The following is a 9345-nucleotide window of genomic DNA, read 5'->3' as shown; positions in this document are numbered from 1 at the left end:
TCTCTCTGGAATCAACAAGCAGGCGAAACAACCAGTGCAGATCTAGAGAGATGAGAACAGGTGTGAACACTTTTGAAGAATCGGCCCATCAGAGTCCCAGAGATGAATCTAGCTGCAGATTTTTCATCTTCATCTTCATTCATAATCAACAGTGGGTTTATGTTGCATTAACTGTTTTGTAAAATGACTAAATCCATCTGTAAACCGTCTTAGTTATACTGTTAAACTGTTATAGTTCTGAATTTAGTTTTTATTTCTGTTATATTCAATTTAGTTTAGTTTTCGCTCAAATTTAGTTTTAGTGTAGTTAATATACTGTAGTAATTTTTCTCAGTGACAGTTTTAGTTTCTAGTTTTAGTATTTGTATGTAAATATATGCTAACTGGAATCGTTTAACATAAAAACGAGGTTAAATATTTCAGCAAAGTCTTTCAATCCAGTGTTTTTGCTATTGAGGCTTTTTCATGTTTAATTCAGGCGAGTTGTAAAGGTCTCAAGTTTGATATGTCATGTATCAAATCCTAAAATTAATTGGTGGTCTATTTTGGAGTCATGAAAATATTATGTTATGTTAATCTTATTTTTTAATGAAAATCTTTTCTTAGTTTTCTTTACTGATAATGTGAATTTCTGGTCTTTTTTCCCTTTTTTCATCTAATTATTGAAGACAGCCGAAGCATGCATGCAGCTTTCAGTCCTTTAGAGAGAGATTATTTAATCTCTGTATTTAAAATGTTTTCCAGACGTTTATGCTTCATTGAATGTGGGCCTTGCGTTGCATTTATGGCACGTTTTCACAAATGGCAGCAGTTTAGATGTAAACTGTTTTAAGGTGATGTGTGTAACATTGCACAACTTGTTTGAGCATCTCAAAAACCCGACACTGCAACACTGCCAGTCCATAATGTGGTTAAGCTTTTATTCTGTAAAAGATGTAGACGTGCTTCACTGCTGTTGGAATATTGCTGTATGTGTGTTATCAGCATAATCTGAATAAATGATGGATGGATGATAGATTTTATTTTTGCAGATTTGCATTTTTGATTTGATTTTTAACTGTTTGTAGATGCTAGAGTTACACACTTCACCTAAAAACAAAGAGTGATTTGCATGTATAAATACTGGCATTATTTTTCTGTGAATGCTAAAGATTCTTTTGATATTTTTTATTTTCCATTTCAATTTCAATGTCTTTCCAGTAGAGGGCAGCAATGATTTGTTATAGTGAAAGTGAAAGGAAAGTGAAGTGACGCGAAGGCCCAGTTTGGTAACCCTTGCTCAGAATTTGTCCTCTGTATTTAACCCATCCAAGTTAGTGCACACACATTAGGAGCAGTGATTAGTGAAGACACACACACACACACACACACAGTTAGGTGCCTCGCTCTCAGTCGTTTACTGCCGGTATTGAGAATCAAACCCACAACCATTGTGTTATAAGTCCATGACTGCCCTCTCATTAATAATGAAAACATCCAAACTGAAGGACATACAGTAATGTATTTACACCATTGGTTACCTGATCTTCTCCTCTTCATCATGAAGAAGAATAGAAACCGTTTGACTGCCTGAACTCTAGTGTTTACTGCAGACAGAATACAAGAGAGACGTTTTACTCAGGAAAACACACTTACCTCATTCCTCCGACTGAAACGATTGGTCAGTTAGGCGAGTAAAACTTGATTTAGTGTTTATTTCTAGTTCTTCCTGAGTGTTATGGTACTGAGGCAGTCTAGATATAATGTATTACAAATGTTAACAGGACGTTTACAAGGTGTCACACTGTTACTTGGCCGGTTTCCAGATGTCTTTTTTAATAACTTTTGTATTCAATCCTGTGCAGTACTTATTACCTTTATTAATTCTCTGGATAAAATCATAAACTGTAACTGACTGAAAAATAAAATCTAGCTTTCTCATATGTGTGTCATATCCTGCATACATTCATTTGGAAGCATAATATTGTGCTAGACTTTTATTAATGTATTAATTATTTAAAAATTTCACTGATAATGATGATCTGTCCTACTTTATTTCATGCTATTTTCTCTTTAGGTCTCATAGATCGAGTCGCCATTCACGAGGAGACTGAGTTTTTTTAAAACAAATTTATCTGATTTTAGCAGTTCTTTTGAACAACTGTCAAAGGTAGAGAAACAGAGGACGATCTGATCGAGATGCACATTGGGAGAGACGATAAGGGCACTTGTGTTTTCCTCTTCAGAGTTTATGATCATTGCTGTTGCCATGACGATTCATTTCCACAGACACGCTGGAGTACGGCTCCAATCACTGAAACAATCTCAGTGTTTTTCAGTTGATGTTGAATGTGTCTGTGCATCTGTCTGTGCTCCAAAATGCATCACTAATTACTCAGGTGTTACTACTGAACTACTACTAGTGATCTGGACCATTATTTTAAAGTGAAAAACAACTTGTATAATGGTCCAGATCACTAGTAGTTCCTGTATAGTGACTAGGTAACACGAGTAATTAGTGATGAATTTTATGAACACGTTGAGAGTAAAAAAACACAATTGCTAACGTCACAGACACGTTACTGTTGTGATTAGTAATTAATTAGTAATTCTTTATAATTTGTCATAATTACATATTAGTTCTTAATGATGCCAATCTCATTAAATAAATTATTGATTACCTAATAAGGAACTATCTAAATTCGAGTCCTAAATTTGATATTACTTACTGATTGGTTAAGCTTGTTTCCATATTAGTTAATAGCAGTAGCTGAAGTGTTAATGTAGATCTACCAATTAGTCCTGCATTACTTCCTGCATAGTTACTTATTAATGACGAACCTTGCGTATAATAATGCAAACTCTTGTTTTTACTCCTCTCTGTTTAATTTAAAATGAGAAAAAACAGTGAAGGTTACAGTGTCCCTCTCTAGAACCGTCTAAGTTTATGTATATACTCATTACTGATCTATCTAAAAAGTTTTATTTCAGGATAAAGAAGTAACCCATAATTAAATGAATGAAGAGATTGACTTACCTGTTACCTTTGAGAAATGGACAAGCACTGCCTGGCACTGAACCGTGAGTGTGTATGTGTGTGTAGATGCATGTAAAAATTCACTGTTTGGGCAATAATGTGTCATGCTGAACATTATTATTACCCTTCAGGTCCTCTTAGTTCAGTTTAACACATATTACCATATAGAGCCATTCTTCAGATGGTCTTAAAATAAATAAGGAAAAAGTCCATAGATTATGTATGGGCCTGCTTATGATTAAATGTCCTGCTATTCGTCACCAAGGCCCGCCCCGATCGGCCTGACGGGGGCGCTACAGCGGTCAAAAGTATGAAATGGCTCATAACTCCTCAACCGTTAGGCACCAAAAATCACCACATGTCAATGATAAATGAGCAGAAAATGGCAAAAAGTGACTTTCTCCTCTCCAAGGCACACGTTAAAAGGCTTGATAAAGTTTTTGGAAGCAGCAGCTCAAGCGTCAAGTGCTCAAACCCTATCGTTTTTTTTATAGGCCTTGGGACCACCGTTTCCAAGGCCTTTTTTAGGCCCTTTTTATTAGGGGTTCAAGCACGTAGTGAAGCACGTAGTGCTGAAACCCTATTGTTATTAATTTTCCCATGATGCAGCATTCTCCACGTAAAACTGAGAAGTCCTAAAAACCTACTTTCGCGAACTAGTCCTAGGTTTTTGGCCCGACCGGAACCAAACCAGTGCAGCAAGATTCTCTGGAGTCTGATTGTCATTAATTATCAAAAAAACTGGAAATTTCGGTTCACGGTCCCTAAGGGCCGCCAAAACGTTCCAAGTGGGAGGGGCCCCTTTTACTAAATTGGCTATAACTCGTGAACGGAACGAGATATGTTCACCAAACTCAGCATACCTGTGTGAGAGCTCATTCTGTGGTCACGTGAAAAAGGACGTGGCAACTGGCCACTTGGTGGCGCTATAACGGTTAAAAAGGTGTCAAAATGATGTATTCCTATGGCAAAACCCATGAAATGGCTGAAAGCAGCCCTCCTCCTGCCTGATTTGCATACAGCCTCACAAAATCAGGCGTGCGCATGCGTCACATGATCCCAAAGAAGCTTGGAAACTTTCATGGACGTCGGGCCATTGGTGGCGCTTTAACTGTCAAAAAGGTGAGAAGTGCTCTGTGTTATCCTATGCAAAATTATATTTAAATGACTGAAAAATGGTCTGCTCTGCGCAAAACTTCACCAAATTAGCTGTGCATGTGCGCCATATTATTCTAAAGAAGCGTGCACACTTTTATGGAGATCGGGCTATCAGTCGAGGTATGACAGTTTAAAAGGTAAAATAAAAAAAACACACCAAAAATCACCACATTTCAATGATAAATGAGCTGAAAATGCACAAAAGTGACTTTCTCCTCTCCGAGGCACACGTTAAAAGGCTTGATAAAGTTTTTGGAAGCAGCAGCTCGAGCGTCAAGTGCTCAGACCCTATCGTTTTTTTTATAGGCCTTTTTTAGGCCCTTTTTATTAGGGGTTCAAGCACGTAGTGCTGAAACCCTATTGTAATTGTTCATTTTCCAATGATGCAGCATTCTCCACGTAAAACTGATCGGGCAGACCGAACCGTAAGTCGTAGAGACTTGAAACTTTGGGGGCTGATAGTACTCACACCGCCTACAGCGTCACCAAGGCCCGCCCCGATCGGCCCGAACCTCCGGAATGGTTTCAGGTGTGCGTCGGAGGCGAATACCTCTATTGAGGATGTTCTCCTTGCTGTAGGAGCTAAGGTTGGTAATGAAAATATTAGTTCTGCCTCTAGAATGAATAAGGCAGTCGTCGTCTTTTTGAAAAATGAAAGTCAAGTAAAAAAACTTGATTGAAAGCGGAATATGGATCAATGAAACGTATGTGCCTATTACACCGTTGTCGGCAACGGAAATAGTAATCACTAATGTGCCCCTATTCGTCGGTAATGAAAGTATTATTAAAGAGCTGACTCGATTTGGCAAAATTGCTGGCGCTATAAAAGAGATTCCGCTAGGTTGTAAAAACGCCGCACTGACACACGTGCTATCTTTCAGGAGACACGTTCATGTTTTTGAGCTCTCCCACTAAAACGCTTGATGTATCTTTTCGGATATCTCACGGTGAGAGTTCGTATATGGTGTACGCTAGTACGGAGACTTTGCGTTGCTTCGAATGCGGGGATATTGGTCATAAATGTTTCACCTGCCCACATAAAGCGCGTAACACTGAAGAGGAAGGCCCAACTGAAACATCTGAAAGGCCGCAGATTGTGAAGGAAAGTACACCGCAACAACCTGAAAAGACAGATACGAATACCGAGGTAAGGCCAAATGTTTCTGAAAATATCGTCACTGATGTTGAAGTTCCAAGTTGTAGTAGGCCTAGTGATGTTGGTAAGAGTGATGTTTGTGGTGGCCTAGTGCAGGATAATGAGACGTATGATGGGCAAAGTGAAGAAATGGATGATATGTCAGAAGCAACTTTAGAGAGTTGTAGAGATGATGATTCATGTGCGGACTTTGATGTGGCAAATTGTGGAAGTGATTTGTATACAGTGGAGCAGATTAATGCTTTCTTGGATGAGACAAAGGGCAAAAGTGTTGACATCGGTACATTTTTTCCAGATTTAGACAAATGTGTGCTATCTGTTATGAATGTAAGACAGGAATGTAGCCTAGAAGTGTTATTCCAGCAGAAAAGGTTTCGATTAAAAAAATACATATCAATTAGGCAAGGAGTAAAATCAGGCAGGGCGAAACGCCGGGCTGTGAAAGGTAAACTAAAATAAGTGCACAATGGGTATCTATCCTTTTCTTGTTTTTCTTCTCACAATGCTGTTTTTTTTTTATGTTTTCATACCCTATTTTATTATGGATGTCCTAAGAGTGGGGTCCTTAATGTAAAAGGGATTAGGGCAAGTAATAAATGGTCTTTGTTAAAAGAAAGCATAAAGCTAAAATAAATGAATGTGATGTTTCTACAAGAAACACACAGTGACCTAAATAATGAAGTAGACTGGGGTTTGTGGTCTGATGGTCGGTGTTTTCTTAGCCATGGAACTAATTTAAGTGCAGGGGTGGCATTATTGTTTTCTCCTGAATTAGATGTAAACATTCTATCTATTAATCAATTGGAAAAGGGGTGACTTCTTCTAATCAAAGCTAAAATAAAAGATGTGTGTTTTGTCTTTGTTAATATTTATGCGCCAAATATTGGTAAGGACAGAATTAAGCTTTTTGAGATGCTTAAAAATACTCTTGTTTCTCTTTCACAAGAAGATTTTTTTAATTGTAGGTGGAGATTTTAATTGCACCCTTGATTTTGTTCTTGATATGAATGGAGAAGAACCACATCCTCCTTCTGCTAAAGTTTTGAAGCAATAATCACTCAGTTGGGGCTAGTAGATGTGTGGAGGGAAACAAATAAAAAAGTGAGACAATATAGCTGGATTAAAGTGGCAGTAGGTAGAGTTAGCGCGGCTCGTTTGGATCGATTTTATTTATATAAAAATCAAAGTAATAGGGTGATAGGTGCATATAACACACCTTGTATTATCTCTGATCATCAGCTCATTACAGTGAATGTTGTTTTATCAGAAACTAAACCACAATTCGTTTGCTGGCGTTTTGATATTAAACTAATTCAAGATGTTCATTTTTATGAGAATTTTAAAATGTTTTGGAATTGTTGGGTTGCAGAAAAAAATGATTATGAATAGGAAATAGGTAAAACGCAGATTAAGCTTTTCTGTCAACAATTTGTGGCACATACTGCATGTCAAATTAAACATGAAATGGCAAAATTAGAGAGATATTTTAAAAATTCAAAATATGTTTATTGATCAAAATGATGTAAATTTACAAGATGATCTTAGTCAGAAGAGACAAGAGTTAAGTAATATGTGAAATGAAAAGGTAAAAAGACCTCTTGTGAAATCACATTTTGTTTCATTGCATGATATGGATGCTCCCACAAAATTCTTTTTTAATTTGAATAAGAAGTGTTTTCATACTAATTATGTGCATGCATTACGCACACCTGATGGGAATGTTACTTCTGATCCTTTGGAAACGCGGAGACTTGCTGTTGATTTCTATGTGGACTTACATGCTAAAGAGTGCACAGGAGATGCATGTCATAGATGAACTTTTTAACAATTTGCCTGTGCTGGATGAAGAAAATGTAAAGAACTTGGACTCTGATCTGACATTTGAGGAAGTTACAAAAGCAGTGAATCAACTTTCATCTGGTCGTGCACCAGGAATCGATGGATTACCAGCAGAATTTTATAAAACTTTTTGGGGAATAATCGGAAGAGACTTTTTAAAAGTTTTACAAGAAAGCTATAAAGCTGAGGGCTCTACCAAAAAGCTGTCAACGAGCAGTGCTCTCTTTGATCCCAAAGAAGGGAGATCTTTGTCTGCTAAAGAACTGGAGACCAGTAGCTGTTTTATATTCCGATTATAAGATCTTATCTAAATGTTTGGCAAACAGACTTAAAGGTGTTCTTGATGTGTTAGTACAGAAAGACCAAACATATTGTATACCAAAGAGGTCTATTTATGATAATTTGTTTTTAATGAGAGATATTATGGATTATGCAGGAATATATAATGTTGATTTTGGTCTTCTTTCTCTGGATCAGGAGAAAGCTTTTGATCGTGTAGATCATCACTATCATTTTAAGGTTCTTAAGTGTTATGGGTTTGGAGAACATTTTTTAGCATGGATAAGAATATTATATACTGATGCTGTAAGCATGGTTAAAATAGGAGGAGGTTTAAGTGTACCAATCCAAATGAAAAGAGGGATAAGGCAAGGGTGCCCTATGTCGGGTCAGTTATATACCTTGGCAATAGAGCCTCTACTTTGTTTATTAAGAAATAAATTGACAGGTATTCTAGTAAGTAATAAGCCAGAAGCTGAAGCTATTAAACTTTCTGCTTATGCAGATGATGTAACTGTTATGGTTAGGAATACACATGATGTTCAAGCTATAAAGGAAGCTCGAAAGATTTATGAAGGGGCATCATCAGCCAAAGTTAATTGGCAAAAAAACAGAAGCCTTATGGTGTGGTTCTGAAGAATTACCAGAAAATGTTAAGTGGGGGAAGTCCGGTTTTAAATTTTTAGGAGTATATCTTGGTAAAGGTGAATGTAGGAGGAAGAATTGGGAGGGGTTAGTAGATGGAGTGCTTGTAAAGTTGTCTAAATGGAAATGGCTGCTACCCCAGTTATCCTACAGGGGAAGAGTCCTGATAGCCAACAATCTTATAGCTTCCACCCTTTGGCATAAGTTGATGGTTATGGATCCTCCAAGAAATATAATAGAAGACATTCAAAATACTCTTGTTAAATTCTTCTGGTCAAGCCAACACTGGCTAAAAGCTGCTGTCTTATACCTTCCCATTCATGAGGGAGGACAAGGACTAATTGACATTTGTTCTAGGATTGCTGTTTTCCGTTTGCAAGTGGCACAGCGTCTCTTATATCATCAGCATCAGCAGTGGATGGACGTAGCATGTGCGTTGTTGCGAAAACCCCCCCAGAAGAATAGGGTTGGATAAGCAATTGTTTGTCATGTCTTTTGATGGACTAGCATTGGAAGGATTGACTGTCTTCTACCAGAGTGTATTGCAAGCTTGGCAGACTCTATAATTTTCAAGAGAATGGGAAGGATCTAATCAGTGGGTATACGAAGAGCCTTTGTTTTTTAATCCACTTCTCTCTGTTGAGGTGTTGAGATCTGCCTCTGTGAGGTCGGCAATGTTGAAAGCAGGAGTCTCCAAAATATGCCACCTACGCAGGGGACTGAGCTGGATATCGGTAGAGGAACTGACACAAAAGGTGGGCTTCAGGTCTGAACGTTTTATCAAGAGGATGCTGGATGATCTTGAGGAGGCCCTCCCTGTTCCTATAAGGGATTTTATGAAAGTTTATCTTGTGTGATGCTACAGATAATGCCCATTTCCCTGAACTGCATGTTTCTATATATAAAGGAGATAGGGCTGTAGTACTCGAGTCCGGTCTTGGACTCGAGTCCGGACTCGAGACCGTTTTTCTATGGTCTCGGACTTGTCTCGGACTCGCTGGTATTCGGACTCGGACTTGTCTCGGTCTCGGCCACTGGTCTTGCCAAATATGGCTTTTGGTCTCGACCGAGTCCAGGAGTCTTTATTATGTTCCCAGTAATTATTGAGAGAAGAGGGTGGGGGATCTTCAGTGGAGAATTGTGCATGGGATTTTAGCTACAAACAGACACAAAGCACTCCTTAATGACTCAGATGATGAGGGTTGTCCTTTTTGTGGGATATCTGAAACTGTTTTTCATCTTTTTATTGAGT

The 9345-nt window shown here is 38.0% G+C and overlaps 1 protein-coding gene across 1 annotated transcript in view; it reads left to right on the top strand.

Annotated features, from left to right (window-relative positions):
* Positions 1 to 1921, top strand: part of LOC308691938 (uncharacterized protein) — a 45257-nt gene extending 43336 nt beyond the window's left edge. The window contains exon 15 of the mRNA XM_081367543.1: positions 1 to 1921. This exon is cut by the window's left edge and continues 78 nt beyond it. The gene's annotated coding sequence lies outside the window, so the exon portion shown is untranslated.
* The last annotated feature ends 7424 nt before the right edge of the window (positions 1922 to 9345 follow it).

This window comes from Scardinius erythrophthalmus (genome assembly GCF_964197995.2).
Source record: "Scardinius erythrophthalmus genome assembly, chromosome: 1".
Taxonomy (NCBI): Eukaryota; Metazoa; Chordata; class Actinopteri; order Cypriniformes; family Leuciscidae; genus Scardinius; species Scardinius erythrophthalmus.
The sequence above is the reverse complement of the archived record's forward strand: the minus strand, read 5'-3'. Positions and strand labels throughout refer to the sequence as shown.